Source organism: Rhinoderma darwinii, chromosome 9 (assembly GCF_050947455.1).
Source record: "Rhinoderma darwinii isolate aRhiDar2 chromosome 9, aRhiDar2.hap1, whole genome shotgun sequence".
Lineage (NCBI taxonomy): Eukaryota > Metazoa > Chordata > Amphibia > Anura > Rhinodermatidae > Rhinoderma > Rhinoderma darwinii.
The window spans coordinates 38,529,564-38,553,024 of NC_134695.1; the positions used below are offsets into that span (position 1 = coordinate 38,529,564).

Consider the following 23,461-nt stretch of genomic DNA (forward strand, 5'->3'; position numbering starts at 1 on the left):
TAACAGGGGCTGTGTAGTTTTCTACATAGGCACAAGTTACTACAGTAACTGTGAACAAATGTGGTGCTGGGGGCCCATTGCTTCAGGGCCCAGTCATATCTGCGATCACTGCGACTCCTATAGCTGCGCCGCAGCCCTAACCCAAACCGAATTAGAGTTTTATTGTAACACCCATGGACGCGGACCGTCAGGTTTACTCACCTCCTGACGGCCGCAGCCATGGATCAGTGAGTGCTGGCCCACATCTCCTCCTCAGGAGACGCCAGCGCTCACTTCCGCTTCACTCTGCTGTGTCCCTTAGTGTAATAAATGTCACGTTGGGTGCGTAGACCCACTGGGCCATACCACCTTGATGGTATAGCAGCTGGCCCTTTAAGACCGGACACGAGCGTGCACGCGCACACCTGAATGAGATACCCAAATTAGCTCATGAGCACCCTGGACTATAAGAAGGGCCCTGCCCCTTCCTGCAATGGCCTGAGCATTGTTGTCATCTACCTATGTTCGTCTCTGCAAATGGTCCCTTAAGTGTTACCCAGTTCCCAGTGTTCCCGTTCCTGCTACCTGTAGCATGTGTCCCGTGCTCTTCTGGTTCTAGTGCCGTTTAGAGTTGGAGTCGTGTTGTGCTGTGTACTACGCCTTCTTGGTTACACCATGCCTGGTGTCTGCCTACTGCCAAGGTCCCATCCGAGCCTGTCTTCGCTACTGTCAGAAGTTACCATAGGTACACCTAACCGAACTATTGACTTTGACTTGTACCCTGTTGGCCAGCTGCTATACCATCAAGGCGGTATGGCTCAGTGGGTCTACGCACCCAACGTGACATTTATTACAGCTTGACAGGCAACAAAATTCTTGAATTATCAGTAGGGAATACCTTTGCGTCTAGGTAAGCTTCCTTGAACTCACCCAGGTGCTGAAGTCCTGCCTGTTGTCGCCTAGAATAGGTGATGAATTGGTGTCTGTTCTCACCGTAGTAGAAGCAGAGACATAGATTTCTACGATGAGCTCATTCAGATGTAGGTATCTTTACTCCGATCTGCATGGGTTCCCCAAGAGATTATTACACCGCCCGAAACCCCTGTCAAACCCGACAAGCTTTTTATTGCGCATGCTGGTAGGGAAAGACAGCACTGAACCACAGAGAGGTAAGTACATTACATCTGGACTTCCCTTTCCACAAGAACTGCATTGTTAGCAAAGGTGGAAATTTTCCCATGGGTCCTGGAAAGGATATTAAGGAAAAAATACAAACAGCAGACCCTTCTTTTATGAGTGGTAAAAATCCAAGGCCATAATAGGGGGGCACATCTTGATATTTGTTACGGTTCCCCTTGTCTTCTAAGTACACCACAGATGAGAAAGATGTTTCTGTAATATGGAAATATTTACTAAAAGCGTATGTTTTAATCGTGTTTAGAGGGTCTGTGTTATACTCCGAGTGCCAATAAAGTATGAGGTATGATATTGATAAATATTTATATAGTTTCCCTAACTAAATTTAGTTAAAAGTCTGAGTTACCCTATAAAACAATAGACACTGAAAGTGTAGAAAACATTCCTTTATTTGCAGAATTGTCACAGAATAATTTTTTGAAGACCTTCTTTCTGATTTCTGGAGGCAGGACGATGTAGCATCTTGGAGCATATAGACACTTGTGGAATGTCACCATCCTTGTCTGTATATTCTGTCAAGGATGATGAAATACTGGAGATGGTGCACTTAGCCTGATGATCATTGTAGTACTTCTGCAGATGTCTCCTTTATTGAATGGATCAATGGAGGTCCAGGATGATGAGGAGATGTGGAAGTGGAAGGAGCTTTAGATGATGTATGAAGATGGTAGTCAGTCCAGCCTTATATATCACAACCAGGGCCGGACGGATAGCCAAGTAATAAATACATTGTGGAGCAGAACAGCAGGGCTCAGCTATCCTAGGGCTGATAAAATCCCTACAGGGTGCAACAACGATCCCTTACATCATACAGTCCCATGTGCAAAATATCACTCCCCTCCCTTCAGTCCCCTTAACATGCAGCCTCATGTGCAAAACATCACTCCTCTCCCTTCAGCCCCCTCTAACATACAGTTTAATGTGCAAAACATCACTCCCCTCCCTTCAGCTTCCTCAGATATACAGTCCAATGTAAAAACATCACTTACCTCTTTTCGGCCCCTCCAACATACAGTCTCATGGAAAAACATCACTCCCCTCCCTCCCTCCCTTCAGCCTCCTCCAACATACAGTTCCATGTTAAACAAACTTCTCCTTTCATCCTATCCCAACAAACAGTCCTATGTGAAAAACATCTTTCCCCTCCCTTCAGTCCCCTCCAACATACAGTCCTATGTAAAAACATGATTCCGCTCCCTTTAGCCCCCTTCAACATAAAGGCCCTATGTGGAAAACTTTACTCAGCTGCCTCCAACCTACAGTCCCATGTGCAAAACATCACTCCCATCAATTCAGCCCCATTCAACAAACAGTTCCATGTTACAAAAAAAAACAACAAAAAAAAACACATCACTCTTTTCTCTTCATCCCCTTTTTACATACAGTCCTTAGTGCAAAACTTCCTTCCTGTCCCTTCAGCCCCCTCAAACATACAGTCCCATGTAAAAAACATAATTTCCATCCCTTCAGCCCCCTCCAACATACAGTCTAATCCTGTAATCCCTCACTCCCCTCTCTCTTCCCCTGTATACACATGTAGATAAGGACACTGCTGCTGCTGCCTCCTTTTATAAACATTACTGTAATCTGGGAGAACCACCTTTTCCCCCAAGAGCACCCAACCCTTGCTGTGATATCATACCTAGCAGGAGCAGAACTGAGACTGCAGGGGTTGGGTGACTGTCTGACCCATGCATAGACAGGTCAGAGAGGAGGTGGAAGAGCTACAGAAGTCGGGGATGAGGAGGAGAGCTTCTTTGCCAGAATTGCTAGATGGGCAGTCCGGCTCTGACTGCAACCTTGAATGAGAAGAGTTGACATTTTTTCTAATATTTCAAAATTTTCAGGTCTTCAGGCACTACAATAGTCAGATCCTATTAAAGAGTGAACCATTTTAAATAAGCAAACAATATACAGTAGAACCAAATAAAAATGAAAAAAGCCATTTAAAAAAAGACAAAACCACAAAGAAAAGACAAATATATAAATACCCAATAGAGACCAGACGGTGATCTCCACACATGGAAGAGTCTTACCCCAACCATGAAAATTTTACATTTATTAACATAGAACTTACCGAATTCTTTTAAAGATGTTATTATAGGATTACTCTCCAAATTATATAATGGGTTGTTATCTCAGACAGCACCTACTAAAGCGGTCTTCCTGTCATCATGAGAAAAATAACTTAATATTCAGTTCTCCCCAGCAGACACCAATAAAATACTTTCGAGCTCTCATGGTTTTTCTAGACATATAAAAATCCAGGAAAATTCATATAAAACCCTTACTAGGTGGTACAAACTCTGCATCAATTAAACATAATGGATTTAAGTCAGTTGCTGGAGATGTGGTAAAGCAGCAGGCACCATATCACACATTTGGTATTATTGCTATTCCATCACACCATTGTGGGCGGACGTACATTATATCTCACAGGTATGTGAGAACACGTTCTCCCTATCCCCTGAATTGGTGCTGCTGTGGCTTCCTACTTCTCAATGTCATCCCTCCAAGAATGCTTTACCCACTATATATGGCTTTCGGCAGCGAAACTACTTGTTCCACTTAAATGGAAATCTACCGAACCCACAACGTTAGTGTCACGGTGCGGGGTGTGGACCCACTGGGCCATACTGCGTAGTGGGATAGCAGCTAGCCAAACAGGTACAATGCAATGTCTATAGTTCAGAAAGGGTACCTGAGGCAATGTAGACAGTAGCGGTTGATTCAAGCTAAAATGAGGCTCCGACAGTAGACAGACAGACTATCTATGTGTCGATATTATACTGTCATACCATACTTCTATCCCCCTCCCTTCCTTCAACACCCCCTCCCTCCACCCCTATTCCTCCACTGTCCACTTTTGATTTACTTTTGTTTTACTGTTAGACGAAAATAGCAATGTTTTACAGTTGTGTATAACTAATAATTGGTATTGGATTTATGCTAGATAATTGGGCCTGCGTGCCCTCTGTGTATTCTGTTAAGCTAAAACTATTCAATAAAAATAAATTTGAGAAAAAAAAGATATTATTATAGATTGTGGTATAGATGATGCTATTATAGATGGTATTAAAGATTATGTTATTATACATGGTATTAATGTTGTTAATCCTGGTGTAATTATTATAGATGTTCTAAATTTTACCATTGTTGTTATTGTAAAGATTGCCCCTAAGTAAAAACTAAAATTAAGTTTAGCATTCACATAATTCCAGAACATTTCTGTAATGAAAATATAATTACGACAAAGCCCTTTCCTCTATCGAAGGTAACGGGCCCGGGCAGCAGTGAAGAGATTGACACATTTTCCATGGTGTGAGACATACTTATAGGCATGATGATGTCATAATATGTTAGATCTATATCATGACATCACAGGAAGCATGTGTAAATAGACCACACCCAGATTCTAGATTATGTAAACACAGGAAGTAAATACAGATGCTCCATGCCTAGATTGTAGATTATGACATCACAAGGTGTATGTTCTGATTCCACTCTAGACAGTGATGGAGAGATGGATTCACCATATTCACAGCAGTTTTTGATACTTTCTTGTTTCTGTTCAGTGACAACACTATAATATAATATACACATTCCGGTATATGAAGTATAATGATATTAATTTCACTCAGCACTAAACTTGTTCTATGCAATATTTCATTTATTATAGTATTTATTTGAAAATAGAACATTTTATTGTGGTTCCTAAGGCCTTGTTCACATCTGCGTTGGAGGCTCCTTTAGGGGCCTCCGTTGCAAATCCGGCTGAGATTACAAGACAATGTCGCAGCATGCTGCGCTATTATTTCCGGTAAAAACACGCACACCCCAACAGAAAGCAGACGGAACCCATTAAAGTCAATGGGTTCCATCGGCCGCCGGAACCGTTGCTTCCGTTATTCCCTTATCTTGAGGATAAGTGATTCAAGTTATCCAAATGTGATCATTTTTCTTATGGGAATTTCACAATAACTATTTTACTCTGTACAAATAGTTTCACGCTCATAGTTTTTTTAGAGAGATATATAAAACGCACTAAAAACAGCATGCTCTAGAAAAAACGAAAGTCACAAATGTATTTACACTTGAAGTAGGCAGGAAAAAAGCTGATGCATTATGCGCGTAAAAAATGCATGCGCTCTTTTAGGCCTTGTTCACATGGCGCTAAAAAAATTATGTTTAAATGCGTAAAAACCGCTAGCCTTTTAACAAAGCACTTTTTAAAGTACAAGCGTTTTTGACGCATTTTTTGATGCATTTTCGGCGCATTTTCAGCATGTTTTTTGGACGTGTAATTAGAACGCTTATGGACTATGGGAATTAGGCATGTATGCGGCATGTTTTTGCCGTGTTTTACACACAAGAATTGACTTGATGCTTCTTGTTTTACACAACAAATTTTTTAATCACATGCGTGTAAAAAAAATGCGTCATATTAACTGCTGGTTTTTTACGTATTTTTCAGAGTGTAAAACACGACAAAACGTGGTAAATAAACGCTGTGTGAACAAGGCCTTACGCTGTTTTTATTGTACATGCATATATTGACATGTTTTTTCGCCTTTTGTTCTGCTGATCTTTTAAGTACTGTACCTACGTAAATACCAGCGGAGTATGTTAAAAAATGTACTGATCAATAAATATGTGCCGCATATTTTGCGCGGGTTTACACGTGCCAAAACAATCTAGAGGATTTTGGTAGCGTAAAGCTTCTGATTCTCTTCAATAGGATTTTTTTTGTCTTTTCGGAGTGGAAAACACGCCAAGAATTGACATGACACTTTTTTTAACGGGAAGTGTAATTTAGTTGCGTCCACGTACAAAAAAAAGTCATATGCACTAACAGCGCTTATTCCCATTGAAGTCAATTGGGAGCTTTAAAGAGTAACTGTACTTTCAGAAAACTTTTAATATGTCACAGAGACATATCAGAAATTTTAATCAGTGGGGATCTTGGTACTGAGACCCCCATCATATGCTTAAATGATGGGGAAGAAAAAATCAGCCCCATAGGCGTAACTTGAAGCTCCTGTGCCCCATTGCAAAATCTACAACAGGACCTCCTGTCTACTATGTGCTATTTATAATACTTATGTGGCAGATGGGGCTATAGGCCCCCATAGACACCAGAGCCCGGGTGAAACTGCTGCCTCTGCACTCCCTATAGATACGCCCCTAGTTTCTATTCATGTCCCTATCTCAAGGCCGGTTTTAGACAAAGTATGGCCCTGGGCAAAGTTTTAAGTGGGGCCCCAAATGCTAAATTAGGGCCTGTTCACATCTGCGTCGGTGTTCCGTTGATGGCTTCCATCAGACCTTTCCTTCAGGGGAACCCATGAACGCAAACCAAACTGAAAAAATAGCTTTCCGATTGCATTACCACTAATTTGAATGGTAATGTTTCCGTTGCAAATGGTTTCTGTTTGTCTCCGTTCCAAAAGGTTTTCTGTTTTTTGGGCGGAAACAATAGCGCAGTTGACTGCGCTATTGACTCCTTAAAAAAACGGAAACCTTACGGAACGGAGACAAATGGAAACCATTTGCAACGGAAGCATTACCATTGAAATAAATGGTAATGCAAACGGAAGCTATGGTTTCTGTTTGCCTTTCCGTTGATGGGTTCCTCCGACAGAAAGGTCTGACGAAACACATCAACGGAAACCAAACACTGATGTGAACATACCCTTACTGTATCAACAATACAGTCAATTAAGGCGGTGTGCAGAGAACTGATCTCTGATTTCTAGCGCGTCCAGGAGTGTTGCAAGCTCCAAAGCATATGTCCCAACTCACACAAATGATCTATATACATATACAGTTATTAAATCATAAGACAATACCGGATGAAATATTACCTGCATACTGTTACTGAACACAACTCACTATTATAAGACCAATAATAACATGATATAAGGTCAACATAATACCGCCATACCATAACCACATAGTGACAGAATAATACCCTCATACAGTTACTGAATAATATCGCCACACCATAACCACATAGTGACAGAATAATACCCTCATACAGTTACTGAATAATATCGCCACACCATAACCACATAGTGACTGAATAATACCCCTATATTATTATTGAATAATACCACCACACCATAACCACATAGTGACTGAATAATACTCCCATACTGTTACTGAATAATAAAACACTATACAAAGACCAATATTGCCACCACATAGTAACAATATAGCGGTAGATGCCAGTTAAACACATAAGCTCTGCAAACGATATAAGTGATTACAGCACATTTACACTACCATTCAAAAGTTTAGGGTCACTTAGAAATTTCTTGTGCAATTATGTTAGCACCGCTGTAAACAGTTTTGCTGTTTAGAGGAGCTATAAAACTGACCTTCCTTTGAGCTAGTTGAGATTCTGGAGCATTACATTTGTGGGTTCGATTAAACTCTCAAAATGGCTAGAAAAAGAGAGCTTTCATGTGAAACTCGACAGTCTATTCTTGTTCTTAGAAATGAAGGCTATTCCATGCGAGAAATTGCCAAGAAACTGAAGATTTCCTACAACGGTGTGTACTACTCCCTTCAGAGGACAGCACACACAGGCTCTAACCAGAGTAGAAAGAGAGATGGGAGGCCCCGCTGCACAACTGAGCAACCAGACAAGTACATTAGAGTCTCTAGTTTGAGAAATAGACGCCTCACAGGTCCTCAACTGGCAGCTTCATTAAATAGTACCCGCAAAACGCCAGTGTCAACGTCTAAAGTGAAGAGGCGACTCCGGGATGCTGGCATTCAGGGCAGAGTGGCAAAGAAAAAGCCATATCTGAGACTGGCTAATAAAAGGAAAAGATTAATATGGGCAAAAGCACACAGACATTGGACAGAGGAAGATTGGAAAAAAGTGTTATGGACAGACGAATCGAAGTTTGAGGTGTTTGGATCACACAGAAGAACATTTGTGAGACGCAGAACAACTGAAAAGATGCTGGAAGAGTGCCTGATGCCATCTGTCAAGCATGGTGGAGGTAATCTGATGGTCTGGGGTTGCTTTGGTGCTGGTAATGTGGGAGATTTGTACAAGGTAAAAGGGATTTTGAATAAGGAAGGCTATCACTCCATTTTGCAACGCCATGCCATACCCTGTGGACAGCGCTTGATTGGAGCCAATTTCATCCTACAACAGGACAATGACCCAAAGCACACCTCCAAATTATGCAAGAACTATTTAGGGAAGAAGCAGGCAGCTGGTATTCTCTCTGTAATGCAGTGGCCAGCGCAGTCACCAGATCTCAACCCCATAGAGCTGTTGTGGGAGCAGCTTGACCGTATGGTACGCAAGAAGTGCCCATCAAGCCAATCCAACTTGTGGGAGGGGCTTCTGGAAGCATGCCGTGAAATTTCTCCCGATTACCTCAGCAAATTAACAGCTAGAATGCCAAAGGTCTGCAATGCTGTAATTGCTGCAAATGAAGCATTCTTTGACGAAAGCAAAGTTTGAAGAAGAAAATGATTATTTGAAATAAAAATCATTATTTCTAACCTTGTCAATGTCTTGACTATATTTTCTAGTCATTTTGCAACTCATTTGATAAATATAAGTGTGAGTTTTCATGGAAAACACAAAATTGTCTGGGTGACCCCAAACTTTTGAACGGTAGTGTATATGCGGGTGAGTGGTATAAATAAGCTATTGAATGAGGGTAGCGAGTCCGCCAAATTTCTTTTGAATTATTTGTTGCAGCCCAGTTAGCCAAGGCGGTATCACAGCCCAGGACTCCCCCTGGTTTATCTAAGTTAGAGCACATCAAGAGATTGAAATCCCCTAGAAGCAGAAGGGGAGCAGGACAAAACTCCGCTACCAGCAGCATTATATCAGAGAGTAGTTGGATGGTGTCCGGTGGGGGATTATAGACATTAACTATAATGAAAGATGTAAAATGGATCTGACACGACCACACAATGAACCTCCCCTAGAATCAACCTTAACAGATGTAACATTACATTGCAATGATTTGTGGACCAGCAAAGAGACCCGCAGGTCAATTAGAATAAGAAGCATGAAAACCATGTCTGACCCATGGTCGTGCAAGAGCTTGCAATTTTGGACCAAGTAGATGGGTCTCTTGCAAAAGCATAATCTGCGGGTTGTATGTGGAGAGAAAATGAAAGACTAAGGACCTTTTAAATTTTGTTATTAAGTCTCCGCACATTCCAGGAGATAATCGTAAGATGGTTTAACGTCTCCATGAATGGAAGTTAGGTCAAAACAGACCCGGATGGGAACAATACACTGGAGTGGAACATAGAGGCTATGTCCCCTTTAGGAATTTCCAACTACAGCACTCCCAGAGGTCAGTTCACAGGTCCACATGGTCAAAAAATGTACATACAAATAAACAGACAAGTATGAAAGGCGGTATCAAAGAAACCCAACCCAAACCCACCCTACCCATCCCCCCGAACTTGAGACAGGTTTCCTACCCAAATGCAGCATGTAGCAAAAAACAGAAACAAAACTACAAGGTATGCTTAAATGGTTCGCCAAAGAGGGCAACCCCCTTCCACTAGAATGCAGTAAGGATATATAAACAAAGCCAATAGGCTCAATAGAGCTGCGACATAGAAGACAGGAGTATTATGGTAATATATCCAAGTCCTGGTATATCTCCCGATACTCATCACGACTAAAGACATCAGCGAGGAAAATCAAAATCGTCATAGAAGAGCAAAGTTAGTTTCACAGTGTAGAGCAATTTCCCACTGTCATGGTCCCTCACAGCATAGGAAGATATGATAGCACAGGAGTCCATGACATTCCAACCAGGCAAAGACTTTTTCCGGCTTGTCGATGAATACAGCAGATCCATTGTGCACCAATCTGAGTTTGGCAGGGTATATCATAGAATAGACTATATTCTTCTCGCTTAAACGTTTCTTGGCCTCCGTAAATCGCTACCTCTGTTTTTGTACCTCCAACGAATAGTCAGGAAAGACTCACATCCTGGTTGGTATGTTTTAGAGGCCCCTTTTTTCTTGCAAGTTCCAGCAAATTGTCTCGGTCGTTGATTTGGCAATGAAAGTGCGGACCGGTGCCATAGGTGGAGGAGCTCTAGTCGGGATCAGAGGTGCATGCTCCACACAGAAAATAGGGGAAAAAGCAGTATCTCCAAATGTTGACTTGAGCCAAGTTTCCAAGAAAGCAACAGGGTCTAGCTTTTCCACTCCTTCAGGCAAGCCGACCAAACGGACGTTACACCTATGCAAACCGTTCTCCATGTCGTCAATTTTAGCCCGCCATGCAGACTGTTGAGTTTCTAAAGTGTCTACCCTTGATCTCAAGGGAGTCACCACATCCTCAAAGTTAGAAATACGCCTCTCAGACTCACGTAGCGTGTGCACATCAGCCCTTAGAAGACCAAAGTTCGTTTGAAGGGCATACATTTTCTCAGTGAGAACAGTACGGGACTCTGTAATCGCCTTTAAGACATCCAACATGGAGAGTTCAGGAGGGGATGTAACAGGTGTGGAAGGAGAGGCGGAGGCCTCAGAAGGCCGTGATGCACGAAACCCAGATGCAGTACCAGTGGATTTATCCCCTTAGTTTGTAATTTGAGGTTGTTTAGAGGGGGCCATTATGGAATCTCCCCAATTTGCAGGATTACGTAAGAGCAGAGAGACAACTCAGACTAGTGCACAGCAAAACATACATCAGAGAAGTATTGGCATGGGGAAGGGGGGGAGATCCTCCATGCGTCACATTATGTCCGGATTACATCTGCGCCGTATAAGCTGGGACCACAGGGATGTTATAGTGTATCCACAATAGCGCAAGCAGCCAGCTGCTAAAGTCACTCACCACTCCTTGTAGCTGCCACGAGCAGATGTAGAGGCAAGATGGGGCCTCCAGGAAACTTCTGCCCAAAATGGTGGCCGCGTCCACCAGAGAGTCGTCCCCCTCAGTGGTCAAAACGTTCCCCCCGGTAGCGGGAACACCGCAATGCAGTCGGCGCTGTCTGAAATGAGTGCAGGAGTGAGGATGGAGGAGAATAACAGGCCTCTCCAGCGGAGCCCCCCTGCAACCAGTCATCTCCCGTCATGGTTCAGGCCACCCCTCCCCCCACAAGATCTGCAAAGAGCTGCACAGATAAAGATTGGCTCCACAATAGGGATCAAATAAAAATAAATATGATTCGGATGCAAAACATGCCCATGTGAAACTGACCTAAGGCTCAGTTCTCACTTTGGATTTTTATGCAGCTTTGTCTACCCAAAAAGTGATCCTTTTCCATTTTTTTAAAAAACAAAAAAACGTCATACTCACCTAGGCTCCGTTCCCGCAGCGAATGAAGTGAATCAACCCCGACGGGATCCCTGCCAAGGCCGGCGTGATCCATTGACGTGATCAGGAATGGGCCTGTAGCCTAGTAAATGGCAGAGTAGGGAGCTACCTCCCTGATCTGCCATAGTGTTCAATAGTATCTGCATCCTAAGGACGCAAATACTATTGAATGTGGTGTCGCTACCGCCGTAGCAGCCATAGCGGCTGCTAGCGGCGACACCTGGCATGGGGGTCCGTGATGGTGGGCAGCACGGGCCCCCTCATGCCGCAGGCCCCGTAGCATCTGTTACCACTGGATACCATAACAGGCTGCTAACAGGCTGGTACGGGTCTGAGGTCACAGGTTCACAGCAGGAAATAGGTTGGCAACAGTTAGAAGTCCACGGACTGGTAGCAGGTAGCTGGATACAGACTGGTAGCAAAAAGCTGGATATAGATAGGTAGCAGGTAGCTTGAAACAGACTGGTAGCAAGTAACAGAACACAGACTGGTAGCAGGTAGCTGGATAAAGATAGGAACAAACTAAAGTTGCACCAGTGAGGCTGCTTTAAGTATGCACTGGGCATTTGGGATTGGTTGAGGATGATTTTGAGTGTGAGCACACTGGCCCTTTAAGGATCAGCAAGGTGGCGAGCCTGCCCTAGCAGAAGGGAGAGGAGGAGCACGATGACGTGGAGCAGTGGCACATTGGCATGTCGCCAATACAATAGAAAGACCAGAGTGCCAGCGGCCGAGTAGATTGACCCGACAAGGACAACCGGCAAAAGCAGCACCCACTGCCAGCGTTACAGCCCCCAGTACCAGCGTTACAGCCCCCACCTACCATGTGCCATTGATAATAGTAGTGTCTTCTTAAGTGGCAGAGAGACCTTTCAGCTTCCATAGGCCCAGGTGTAACTGCTACCTTTGCACCACCTATAGCTATGCCCCTGCCTTAATGTGCACAAAAAGGCGGTGTTAACATAGCCTAATGTGGTCATTTGGGTCAGCTATTTGCGCATTTTAGGCCTATTTCATATCATGTATGGGAGAGTCATTCTCCCGTACGTCTTTTTAGATCAAAAGCACAACTCAAATGAGGATAGTATTTCTTTAGAGAATATTTCCCTTCTTCCTTGTGGCATGCAATGGCGGATCATCATTGGGCGTTTTGGGCAGCCGTCCAGGGCCCGGAGGCTCTCGGGTGCCCAATGGCCGCCCCAAGTACAATGCGTTTTTACAGCGATTTTGCTGTGAATCGTGGCAAGAACCGCAACAAAACGTCATTGTTTATGTCCTGTAAATAACCTGCAGACATAAAGGTCACATGACCTTATGTCTGCAATTCTTGTTACTGATTAGAGACCTGCTGGTCACATGACCGTAGGTCCTACAACAGCAGCAAGAGAGAAGACCGTGAGGTGAGCTGTTAGGTAAGTATAAGGGGATCAAGGATTTGTTTAAGGGGTCTGTGTTTAGGGGCTGTATTTAGGGGGTCTGGTCTGGGGCCTGTATTTAGGGGGTCTGGTCTGGGGTCTGTATTTAGGGAGTCTGTATTAGTTTAAGGTGTCTGGGGTCTGTATTTAGGGGGTCTGGTCTGGGGTCTGCATTTAGGAGGTCTGGGGTCTGTATTTAGGGGGTCTGTATTAGTTTAGTGGGTCTGGTCTGTCGTCTGTATTCAATGGGTCTGTTAGTTTAAGGGGTCTGTATTTAGGAGGTCTGGGGTTCTGTATTATTTTAAGGGGTCTGGGGTCTGTATTTAGAGGTCTGGTCTGGGGTCTGTATACTTAGGGGGTCTGGTCTGGGGTCTGTATTTAGGGGTCTGGGGTCTGTATATTTAAGGGGTCTGGTCTGCGGGTCTGTATATTTAGGGGGTCTGGTCTAGGCGCTTTATTAGTTTATAGGGTTCTGTATTTAGGGGGTCGGCTTCTATATTAGTTTAGAGAGTCAGGTATGGGGTCTGTATTAGTTTATGGGGTCTGTATTTAGGGGGCCTGGTCTGGAGTCTGTATTACTTTAGGAAGTCAGACCTGGGGTCATTATTAGTTTAGGGGTTCAAGTCTGGGGTCTGTATTTAGAGGTATGGTCCAAGGTCTGTATTTAGGGTGCTTGTTATGGGGTCTGTATTTGTTTAGGGTGCTTGTTCTGGAGTCTGTATTTGCTTAGGGGGGTCTGGTCTGGGGACGGAAATTGTTTAGATGGTCTGGGGTCTGTATGCATTCGAATGTATTAGTCTGAGTAAAAGGGGTTGTCCGGGCACATAGATAGGTCATCAGTATGAAAAACTGGTCCGTGCCCGGACAACACCTTTAATTATGGTCCTGGGCCTTGGTGTCTGAATTTTTGTGTTTTCATAGAGGCTGGAAATGGCTGCAGAACCGAGGAGCAAAGATGTCTCATCAGGAGAAGTCGCCATACCGGTTTGTGTCAGATGGAGAAAAAAAGAGAACGACTCCCATCAGAGAAGACGTCACTTGTGAGTCACTGGATCTATAGAGGATCTGTCCCCTCTCCTGACATGTCTGTGGTAGGAAATCCTTTGATTCCACATAAAGTCTTTGTGTACCCAGGACTAATAGACAAATACGTGTTACCATTCCCATTGTCAGGAGGATGTGTCCCTATACAGTGTGATACAGTCAACGATGGTTGGAGACTGTCAGTATGTAGGGACACATCCCTTTGACAAGAGGAATCGTAACACCCATTTTATCAATGCTCGCACAAAAAGGTGGTGTACACTATAGACACGGCAGAGCGGCGGTGGGGAAGGGGGGCCCAAGTTTGTGGAACAGCCCAGGGCCTATGGTCTACTTAATCGTCCACTGGTGGCATGCTAAGCCCCCAGTAACATACAATTATAGGCAGATCACAACTGTCGTTTCTAATCAATAATATTACTGGCTAAAGACTGACATGTTTATTGGATGCTGTCTGTTCCTCACTAGGAGAAAATGTAGCAACCTTGGGCAAGTGACTTTGTCATCCAAAACTTTTAACATGAACTATGCAAGGCATGTAGCTATTTCAATGCATATTGCTGTCTATATTACCAGTACAAGATAAGAAAGCAATATTATGAAAGAGGTTTAATGAAACTTTGAAATCAGGATGAAATCTTTTCTAAAAGAAATAGTTCTTTAGAAAGTTTTAATGTTCATTTGAAGTTTTGTCTTTGAAAAGCAAAAACAGCAACTCTCAGCAAAGGTTTGTCAGCAGATCGGCTTTGCAAAGAAGAGAGAATCTCACAACAGGAAAGCAGCAAAAGTTGCCCTGAGGCTTTTGTGTCTTTTGTTGTCCGTGCGGACGATGAAAAAAAAACCATGCAATAAAGCAATTTGTTTTAACCTCATCTGTCAAAGCCCCCTTGTACCAGACACACAGCTTGGAAGAAGGAGACACACCGGATTACACTAGAGGAGACAGTATAATCCAAAAAGAACAAGGAGATGTATGAATATCATTATTTAGAGCAACTTTACCAAAGATGCCCAACCTGCTGCCTAGCTATAACTCAACGCTTGTACAACATAAAGGTCATTAATGTATCTTATTAGGAACACATTTTTTAAGAATTTTTGTTTTGATCATTTATTTACTTCTATAGCACCAACATATTCTGCAGTGCTGTACAGAGTTCCTCATTTGGTGCTCACAATCTAAATTCCCTTTCAGAATGTTTTTTGGGGTGTGGGAGGAAACAGGAGTGCTCAGAGGAAACCCATGCAGAACATATGAACTCCATGCAGATGCTGTCCTTGCTAGGATTTGAACCTAGGACCCCAGTGCTATAAGGCAATAGTGCTAACCACGAAGCCACCGTGCTGCCCAATCATTTGCAACTTGCTGCAATCTAAATCTTTGCTGTTACTGTATTATGCTGTGGATTTTCCGCAACAAAATCCGTTGCAGAACATCTGCAGTTTATACGTTACGTATGAACTCACCCTTAGGCTACATGCACACATTGTATATTTTGCTGCGGAAAATACGCACCAAAACCACAGCAATACGCAGGAAATTCACAGGTAAAAACGTAAAACCTAATCGTTTTTCAATGCAGTTTTTACTTTTTGATGTGTTTTTTGGCTTTTCATGCTGCAGGATTTGGTGCGATTTTCCGCAGCGTTAGGCAGATACAATTCGCAAGTGGAAAGGTAAGATATATTGACATGCTGAAGATTTTTAAATATGCACCGCAGGTCAATTTCCATCCCGAAAAATACTGCAGTGTGTACATGAGATTTCCTGGAATCTCAATGATTATACTGGTACTGAAATACGCTGCGGATTTACCGCACGCAAATACACACGGCAAAACTGCACGTAATACGCAGTTGCAAGAAAAAATTATAAAATCCTTTGGAATTACCTGGATTTCTGCATTGATTACTAATAAAATAGTTTATCACAATTATAGACAAACACAATCTAACTAAACTAACACACAAATAGTTGTACTGTCCATGTCTTTTATTGAGCACATTAAGTAAACATTCACAGTGCAGGGAGAAAAAGTACGTGTTGAATTTAATAAACTGTACATCCCCTTTAGCAGCAATCACCTCAACCAAATCTTTCCTGTAGCTGCAAATAAGATTTGCACAACATTGAGAAGGAATTTTGGACCATTTCTCCCTGCAAATGTATTTCAATATTTCTGGGATGCCTGTTGCGCACCACCCTCTCCAGGTCATGCCACAGCATCTCGATAGGGTTGAGATCAAGACTCTGACTTGGTCATTCCAAAACACAAATCTTCTTTTTCAACCATTCTTTAGTTTACTTGTGTGCTTTTTGTCATTGTCATGTCACAGCACCAGACATGTCATAGAACCTTTTCCCAGAAGCTTTGGAGGACATCCAGGTGATCTCGGGCAAACCTGAGACTGCCGCTATGTTTTGGATTTTTTGGACAGCATAAACACCATTCTTGTTCAGTGTTCTAACAGTGGACACATGAAGGGAGGTTTTGCAGTTTGTAGTCTTCTGTAGGTCTTTTGCTGGTACTCCTGGGTTCTTTCTCACCTTCTTCAGGATTACTCGTCTTCTTGTAATGATCTTAAAGAGGCTCTGTCACCAGATTTTGCAACCCCTATCTGCTATTGCAGCAGATAGGCGCTGCAATGTAGATTACAGTAACGTTTTTATTTTTTAAAAACGAGCATTTTTGGCCAAGTTATGACCATTTTTGTATTTATGCAAATGAGGCTTGCAAAAGTCCAAGTGGGCGTGTTTAAAGTAAAAGTCCAACTGGGCGTGTATTATGTGCGTACATCGGGGCGTTTTTACTTCTTTTACTAGCTGGGAGTTCTGACGAGAAGTATCATCCACTTCTCTTCAGAACGCCCAGCTTCTGGCAGTGCAGACACAGCCGTGTTCTCGAGAGATCACGCTGTGTCGTCACTCACAGGTCCTGCATCGTGTCGGACGAGCGAGGACACATCGGCACCAGAGGCTACAGTTGATTCTGCAGCAGCATCGGCGTTTGCAGGTAAGTCGATGTAGCTACTTACCTGCAAACGCTGATGCTGCTGCAGAATCAACTGTAGCCTCTGGTGCCGATGTGGCCGACACGATGCAGGACCTGGGGCAGGAAGTGAGAGACGTCACAGCGTCATCTCTCGAGAACACGGCTGTGTCTGCACTGCCAGAAGCTGGGCGTTCTGAAGAGAAGTGGATGATACTTCTCGTCAGAACGCCCAACTAGTAAAAGTAGTAAAAACGCCCCGATGTACGCACATAATACACGCCCACTTGGACTTTTATTTGAAACACGCCCACTTGGACTTTTGCAAGCCTCATTTGCATAAATACAAAAATGGTCAGAACTTGGCCAAAAATGCTCGTTTTTTTAAAAATAAAAACGTTACTGTAATCTACATTGCAGCGCCTATCTGCTGCAATAGCAGATAGGGGTTGCAAAATCTGGTGACAGAGCCTCTTTAACAGGACACCTACTCCTAGGGAGAGTAGCAACAGTCCTGAATTTTCTCCAGTTGAAGTCAATAGGGCAGATTTATTAATATTGGCTTAAAGATAGATAGACTAAAGCTAACGGCACTCGGCTGAAGATGCTTTACATTTTTCAATGAAGCGCACGCTGTTTGATAGATTTGGCACATCTTGCGCATGTTAGACTCCGTTCCCTTGTTAACACCGCCTACTGGGTGGTATACTTTAGAGCAGTATTTTGCATCCCAAAACTGCCAGTGATAAATTCGGTACATTTCACTACTCGACATATCCATGGACATATTCTAAGTATGCGACCCGACATGTCGAGTATGACACAAATTAATGTTTCATTTGGTGGAAACATTTAAAAAAATTCAGTTCTCAATGTCCCTCCAGGAAAAACTTGGGGTCATTCTTCCAAGTTAAATGGTCATCCAGGCATTCATGCCGATCCTAATAGAACAGGAGTGATTCCAGCTACCCAGCGTGCGATTAGCTGTGCTGAGAGGAACGGCGTAGTGTGAAGGCTTTGACTCTTGAAGGCAGTCGTAGTTACAGCGGCAGAGAGAATGAGCATTTGCAAAGAACACCGAAGTGGGAAAAGATGAGGAGGATTGTGCAGGATTTAAACCACAGCTGTAGTGAGACTAACCCATTTTAACGGCATAATTCCCCACCGTGTTGTTCGTGAAATACGGCATATCGAAACATTACTTCTAGAACATCTATGTACTGCCAGTGCCATCATATTAGCAACGTATAGCATAGGGTTACCAACCTGATTTTTCTATTTTTTTCTGGACAGTTTATCTAAAAATAACAGACAGCCCAACAATTCTTACAGACAATTGGAAAAACCATAAAGAATCATAAAGATGATAAGTAATACATGTCTAAAGCTCAGAACTGGGATATGAAGACATTAGAATCATTTACTGTGAACTGTAAAATGATTATTTAAATTATAGTAACTTTTTACAAACTTCTCCAGCTTAAAAAAAAAAATCACAGACAAATTATTATTTTTTAAGGGAATGTCCAGAAATTTACAGACAATTCACAACCATGGTAAAGCATTATTTGTCCAATTCATTTGGACGTTTTATTAAAATAAAAAAATACAAGACCCTGGTTCCCCAAGGAGATAAAATTCTGGTGTCTTCTCGTATTGGGAATGATCCACCTATATATAATTATAACCAAGCGTGCATAAATAGGAGACGGGAATAAGTTGCTGACAGACACTTTTGGCAGTGGCTTATCTTCCACATGAACAAAGGATCCCACTTTAGGGACATGGTTATAACTGGTGCGGAGGTAGCATACACATACATGCCCTGATGCCTGAGGGGGCCCAAAAACAAATCTGCCACATAAGAAGAGACCAGTATTATAAATGGCACATGGTAAGTAGGGGGCCCATTACAGATTTTGCATTAAGGCTCAGGTGCTGAGAGGGTGATGTACACCTTCGAAGGTGATTTTTTTTTTCTAAATAAACATGTCAGTCAGTGTGTTTGGTGCAACTTTCAAATTAGTTTTTATAAAATAATTTTGTAACTTCTTGAGATACAGCTGCTCTGTATCATTCGCTAAAACCTGAATCCGTCAGGTCCGCAAGGCTAACTGGTTGAGTGTCAGTGGGTCCTGCGCATACCTGACACGCAGCATCTACCTGTAATCTATCATATCTAAGTTATGAATTATGTGATGGATAACAAATGGACACGTAGGACCCGCTGTCACAGAACTCATTTGTCCCGCGGACCTGACGGGTACAGGATTCAGCCAATGATATAGCTGCTCTGTATACAGGATACAGAGCAGCTGTATCTCTAAAAGTAAAAATAATTTTTAATAAAAACTAATTTGAAAGTTTCAACAAAGACGCTGACATTTTAATATATTTTTCTTTAAAAATCACGTTCAAAGGTTTACATAGCCTTTAAGTTACACCATTGTCCCACTGCCCCGCAAAAACTGTCAGCAGTTTACAGCAGCCTGTATTCTGCTGAAGCAGCAGATACAGACATAAGCAAACACTTCTCTACGTATGGTCAGAACTGGAAACAGTCAATTGTGGAGAAAGTTGAGTATTTCCGCTGTAGGACCATGTCAAAAAAGTATTGTTTAGGACAATTATTCCTATAATATTCTAAAACTTTATATTCAATCAGTAAACAGATGGAGCGACCAAAAAAGTCTAATCTCAATCACATACAGTGAAATATATCATTTAGTGTTAGATATAAGGTACTTTCATATAACAATCTGAAACATCCTTACAAATTAGGACTTCCACTGTAAAATGAGACGTCATAAATGACAAATTGCTGCCCGTTTCAAAGGCAAAATGGGGAAAGAGGCCAATTTATTATATTTTAAGAGTTCATAAGCCATTGAATGATATAATAGTCTTCAGAAAGCCAGACTAAATGCCTGCGGGGAGGGATGAGGTCTTCCTTTTAAGGCAGCAGACAAACAGTCTCCTCTAACAAACGTTTCCTCCCTCCCTAAGAAGGCGATGCATTTAACCAGGGACAAGTCTGGTGTTTTACTTCATGCAGACGGTTATTACTTTGACATTAAACAAGCCAAAAACCTCTGGCTTCTCTGCACTAACCCTGGGGCTACCAAAGATAATTACAGACTTTTCGTTCTTCCAGTAGACTAGTATGGGAAGAGCCGGGACAAAACAGCAAGCAATACATTAGACAGTCAAGAATGAAATGGAAAACCTAACTAGGAAAGCAGTGTCTGGTGACAACGATGAGCTGTTTGACCCCTCTGTCCCAAATCCTCCTGATCTTTGCCATTCACTAGAAACATAATACATGAATCTGATTTTTTTTAATGAAATATAGAAAATTCTCCTTTTTAAATTTGTGTAGAAATAATGTATAATCATCATACTTCATATCTTTTTTTTTTTTTACCCCTTTTAACTTTGTGCAACTTTATTTTGATAAAATGTCTATTGCAAGTTGAGCAGATCTGGAAACGTTTGTAATATAAGAGGGGTCCAGAATTGACCAGGCATTATCAAAACACAGAATAAATGGTTAAAAATACACATTGAATTACCCAGTGCTTTAGGCCATGTTCACACGGCATATTTTTAGGCGGATTTTGTAGCGTAAAACGCTCGTATTACACTCTAACATAAACTGGGAATACGCCTGCAAACAGCTTACCATTTATTTCAATGGGAAATACGGTGTCGTTCATACGAGGCATATGTTAATACTGCTCAAAATAAAAAACACCTCATAAAAATACGCTTTATGTCACTTTTTGAAGCGTTTTACAAGCTGATTTTTCCCGTTTGCCATTGACACTTCAAAAGCGCTTAGAAAATATGCCTTCGAATACGAATTAAAAATGCTTGAAAAATCTAAATGAGAAAATCAGCTCCAAAAACACTGGGATCTCAAAGGCTGTTTTCTCTTGAAATCAGCCCTGTATTTTTCAGCCTGAACATATGCTGTGTGAACATGGCTTTACTGCATCTCTACAGATTATCACTTCTAGGTGCTTCACACGTAGCTGAATTGCTGAGTCTTTTCTGTCCGGAATTACGGATGGAAAAAATGCAGCTAAATACAGTAGCAGTAAAGTAGATGAGATTGAACAAATCTCATCCACACGCTACGTAAATACTGAGCGGAAAAAACGCTCAGAAATGGACCTGCGCTACAGAATTTTATTTCGCAGCATGTCGATTGTATTTGGGTAATCGCTGCATATTTGCTGCGTGTTTTCCCCATTGAATTCAATGGGGAGGTAAAACCCGCAACAAATAGTAGTTTTTGCGTTTTTTACGGCAGGTTCGCAGCGATTCCACCGCAAAAAAACGCAACTCTGAATAAAAAAAACCACTATACTTACCTAGGAGTCTGTGTTTCTTCCTCCAAGCCAGCCTCCTGGGATGACGCTGCATCCTGTGTGACCGCCGCTGCAGCCAATCACAGGCTGTAGAGGCGGTCACATGGATGAAACGTCATCCCAGGAGGCCGGCCTGGATGACATCAGAGGGCACTTCATCCCATGTGACCGCCGCTGCAGTCAATCACAGGCTGTAGAGGCGGTCACATGGATTAAACGTCATCCCAGGAGGCCGGCCTGGATGACAACAGAGGGCACTATATCCCATGTGACCGCCGCTGCAGCCAATCACAGGCTGCAGCAGTCTCCTGGGATGTAACGTCGTCCCAAGAGGCCGGCCTGCTAGCAGGCCGTTTAATGCAGCAGTTTTCCGCAGTGTATCCGCCCCTTGTGAACACAGCCTTACTACTATGTTTCACTGCATTGTCTTGGCTTATATTCTCTGGGAGCGCTCATCCCACTTTGTTCTGTTGACGCATACTGTTGGTGTTTGCTTGCTTCTTTCTGAATAAAAAGTATATTAATATATATATAAGTAAAAAACACAATGAAGTCACACAGCAGCTGTCATTTCACCCTGAAGGAAAATGACGTAGGTGAAAGAGCTTTTGAGGCAGTGCTTGAGGGACTTGAGCAACTGCTCAGCAAGAAATCCAGGTGCTACAGTGGACAATGTTGGATCTACATGCTGTTTTGGGTACCAGTGTGGTCACCAATATTGCACATACCACTGACTACCAGGAAATACATAAAATATTTGGTGGCATGGCACTGTGCACATCAGTGGCAAACAGAGAATGTGACAGGCACACTATCTTGCAGTTTAGATGGCCACCAATCCTAATAACCTCTTTCCTTTATAACATTTCTGTTCACATATGCGTCGTGTTTCCGTTTATCCGTTCCGTTCTACCTTTCCGTCGGAGGAACCTATGAACAGAAAGCCGGACGTAAACCACAGCTTCCCTTTGCATTACCATTGATTTCAATCATTTCAATCATAGTTCCTGTAAAACGAAAGCCATGACACAAGTGTGACACTCAGTTGTGAAGTTTGTATGCTGTCCCCACCCTCCAATTATTACTACAACAAGATTCTCCTTTTCTAAGTTTGGTTATCAAGACCTGGAGTACATTTTGGGGTCCGGAGAACATCCATATAGTCCCATAGTCCTAAAACAGAATCAGCGGCAATTTGAGAGCATGCTGCGGTTTTATAATTCACAGCTTGCTTTATTAACTCTAGGTTTGCTGCGGATTTCACCTACTCTTTTGTTATAGGGGAAGTCCACGGTAAAAATCTATGAAAAATTACTATGGATTTACCACAGATTTTCAAAGGAGTCCGCTGTGAACCCAGCTATATGCTACTCAGCTTGTATTCAACCAATGCAAGAAAATAGATAAATTGAGGAGAGAAGCAAAATCCCTTACTAGGATATTGAGAAGATGCAGGAATCTGAAATCAACTTGGTCACATGTTCCAGGTAATCCCCTATATAATCCGCAGTTTATCTTTTAATACATGCGGTTGTATATTCAGATACAGATGTGGTTTTATTTGCAGATCTTCTGTACGAAGCATTTCCACATGTAACGTGCTACAAAATTCAGAACAATAGTAATTGGGTTTTGTTTTTTCCCACTATAGATAATTCAGGACTAAAAAAAAAGACAAATTTATGCAAAATTAACTTGGATTCTTTCTATAGCATGTGAATAAAATTTGGAAAAATCCCATTCACTTATATGAAAATTGACACAACCCCGACTAAAAAAATGGGGGTTCCACAACATATGAACATAGCACAGATTTTGTGCACTTTTCCATCTTCATGTGAACCTGTCATGTTGAACATGCTACTCTGGCGGCAGCATGTTATAGAGCAGGATGCGCTGAGATGATTCATATCTGATTAGATTGATTGATAGTTTTGTAGGAAAACACGCAATATAATTTTGAATTTATTGATTTATACACTTGCTCCCTCTGAGTCTATGCGTCCAGTGGGCAGCCCTACTCAGTGATTGACAGATATCTCTTTGTAGTACTGTGTCCGTCGGATGCGCACGTGCTCTTGCCATTTCTTAAAGAGACAGCGCGCACCTGTAAAAATGTCCCTAGCCTATCCCTGC

The 23,461-nt window shown here is 42.4% G+C and overlaps 1 long non-coding RNA gene across 2 annotated transcripts; it reads right to left on the bottom strand.

Moving 5' to 3' along the window:
- Positions 1-2,729: 2,729 nt before the first annotated feature.
- On the bottom strand, positions 2,730-4,490 carry LOC142660322 (uncharacterized). Of its 2 annotated transcripts, none has more exons than XR_012850458.1 (3): positions 4,426-4,490; positions 3,254-3,342; positions 2,730-3,050 (listed from the first exon to the last, which is right to left on the bottom strand). It is a non-coding gene; the product is annotated as an uncharacterized LOC142660322 (long non-coding RNA). The 2 variants fall into 2 exon arrangements; XR_012850459.1 differs by having other exon boundaries at positions 3,254-3,424; positions 4,426-4,476.
- Between the last annotated feature and the right edge of the window lie 18,971 nt (positions 4,491-23,461).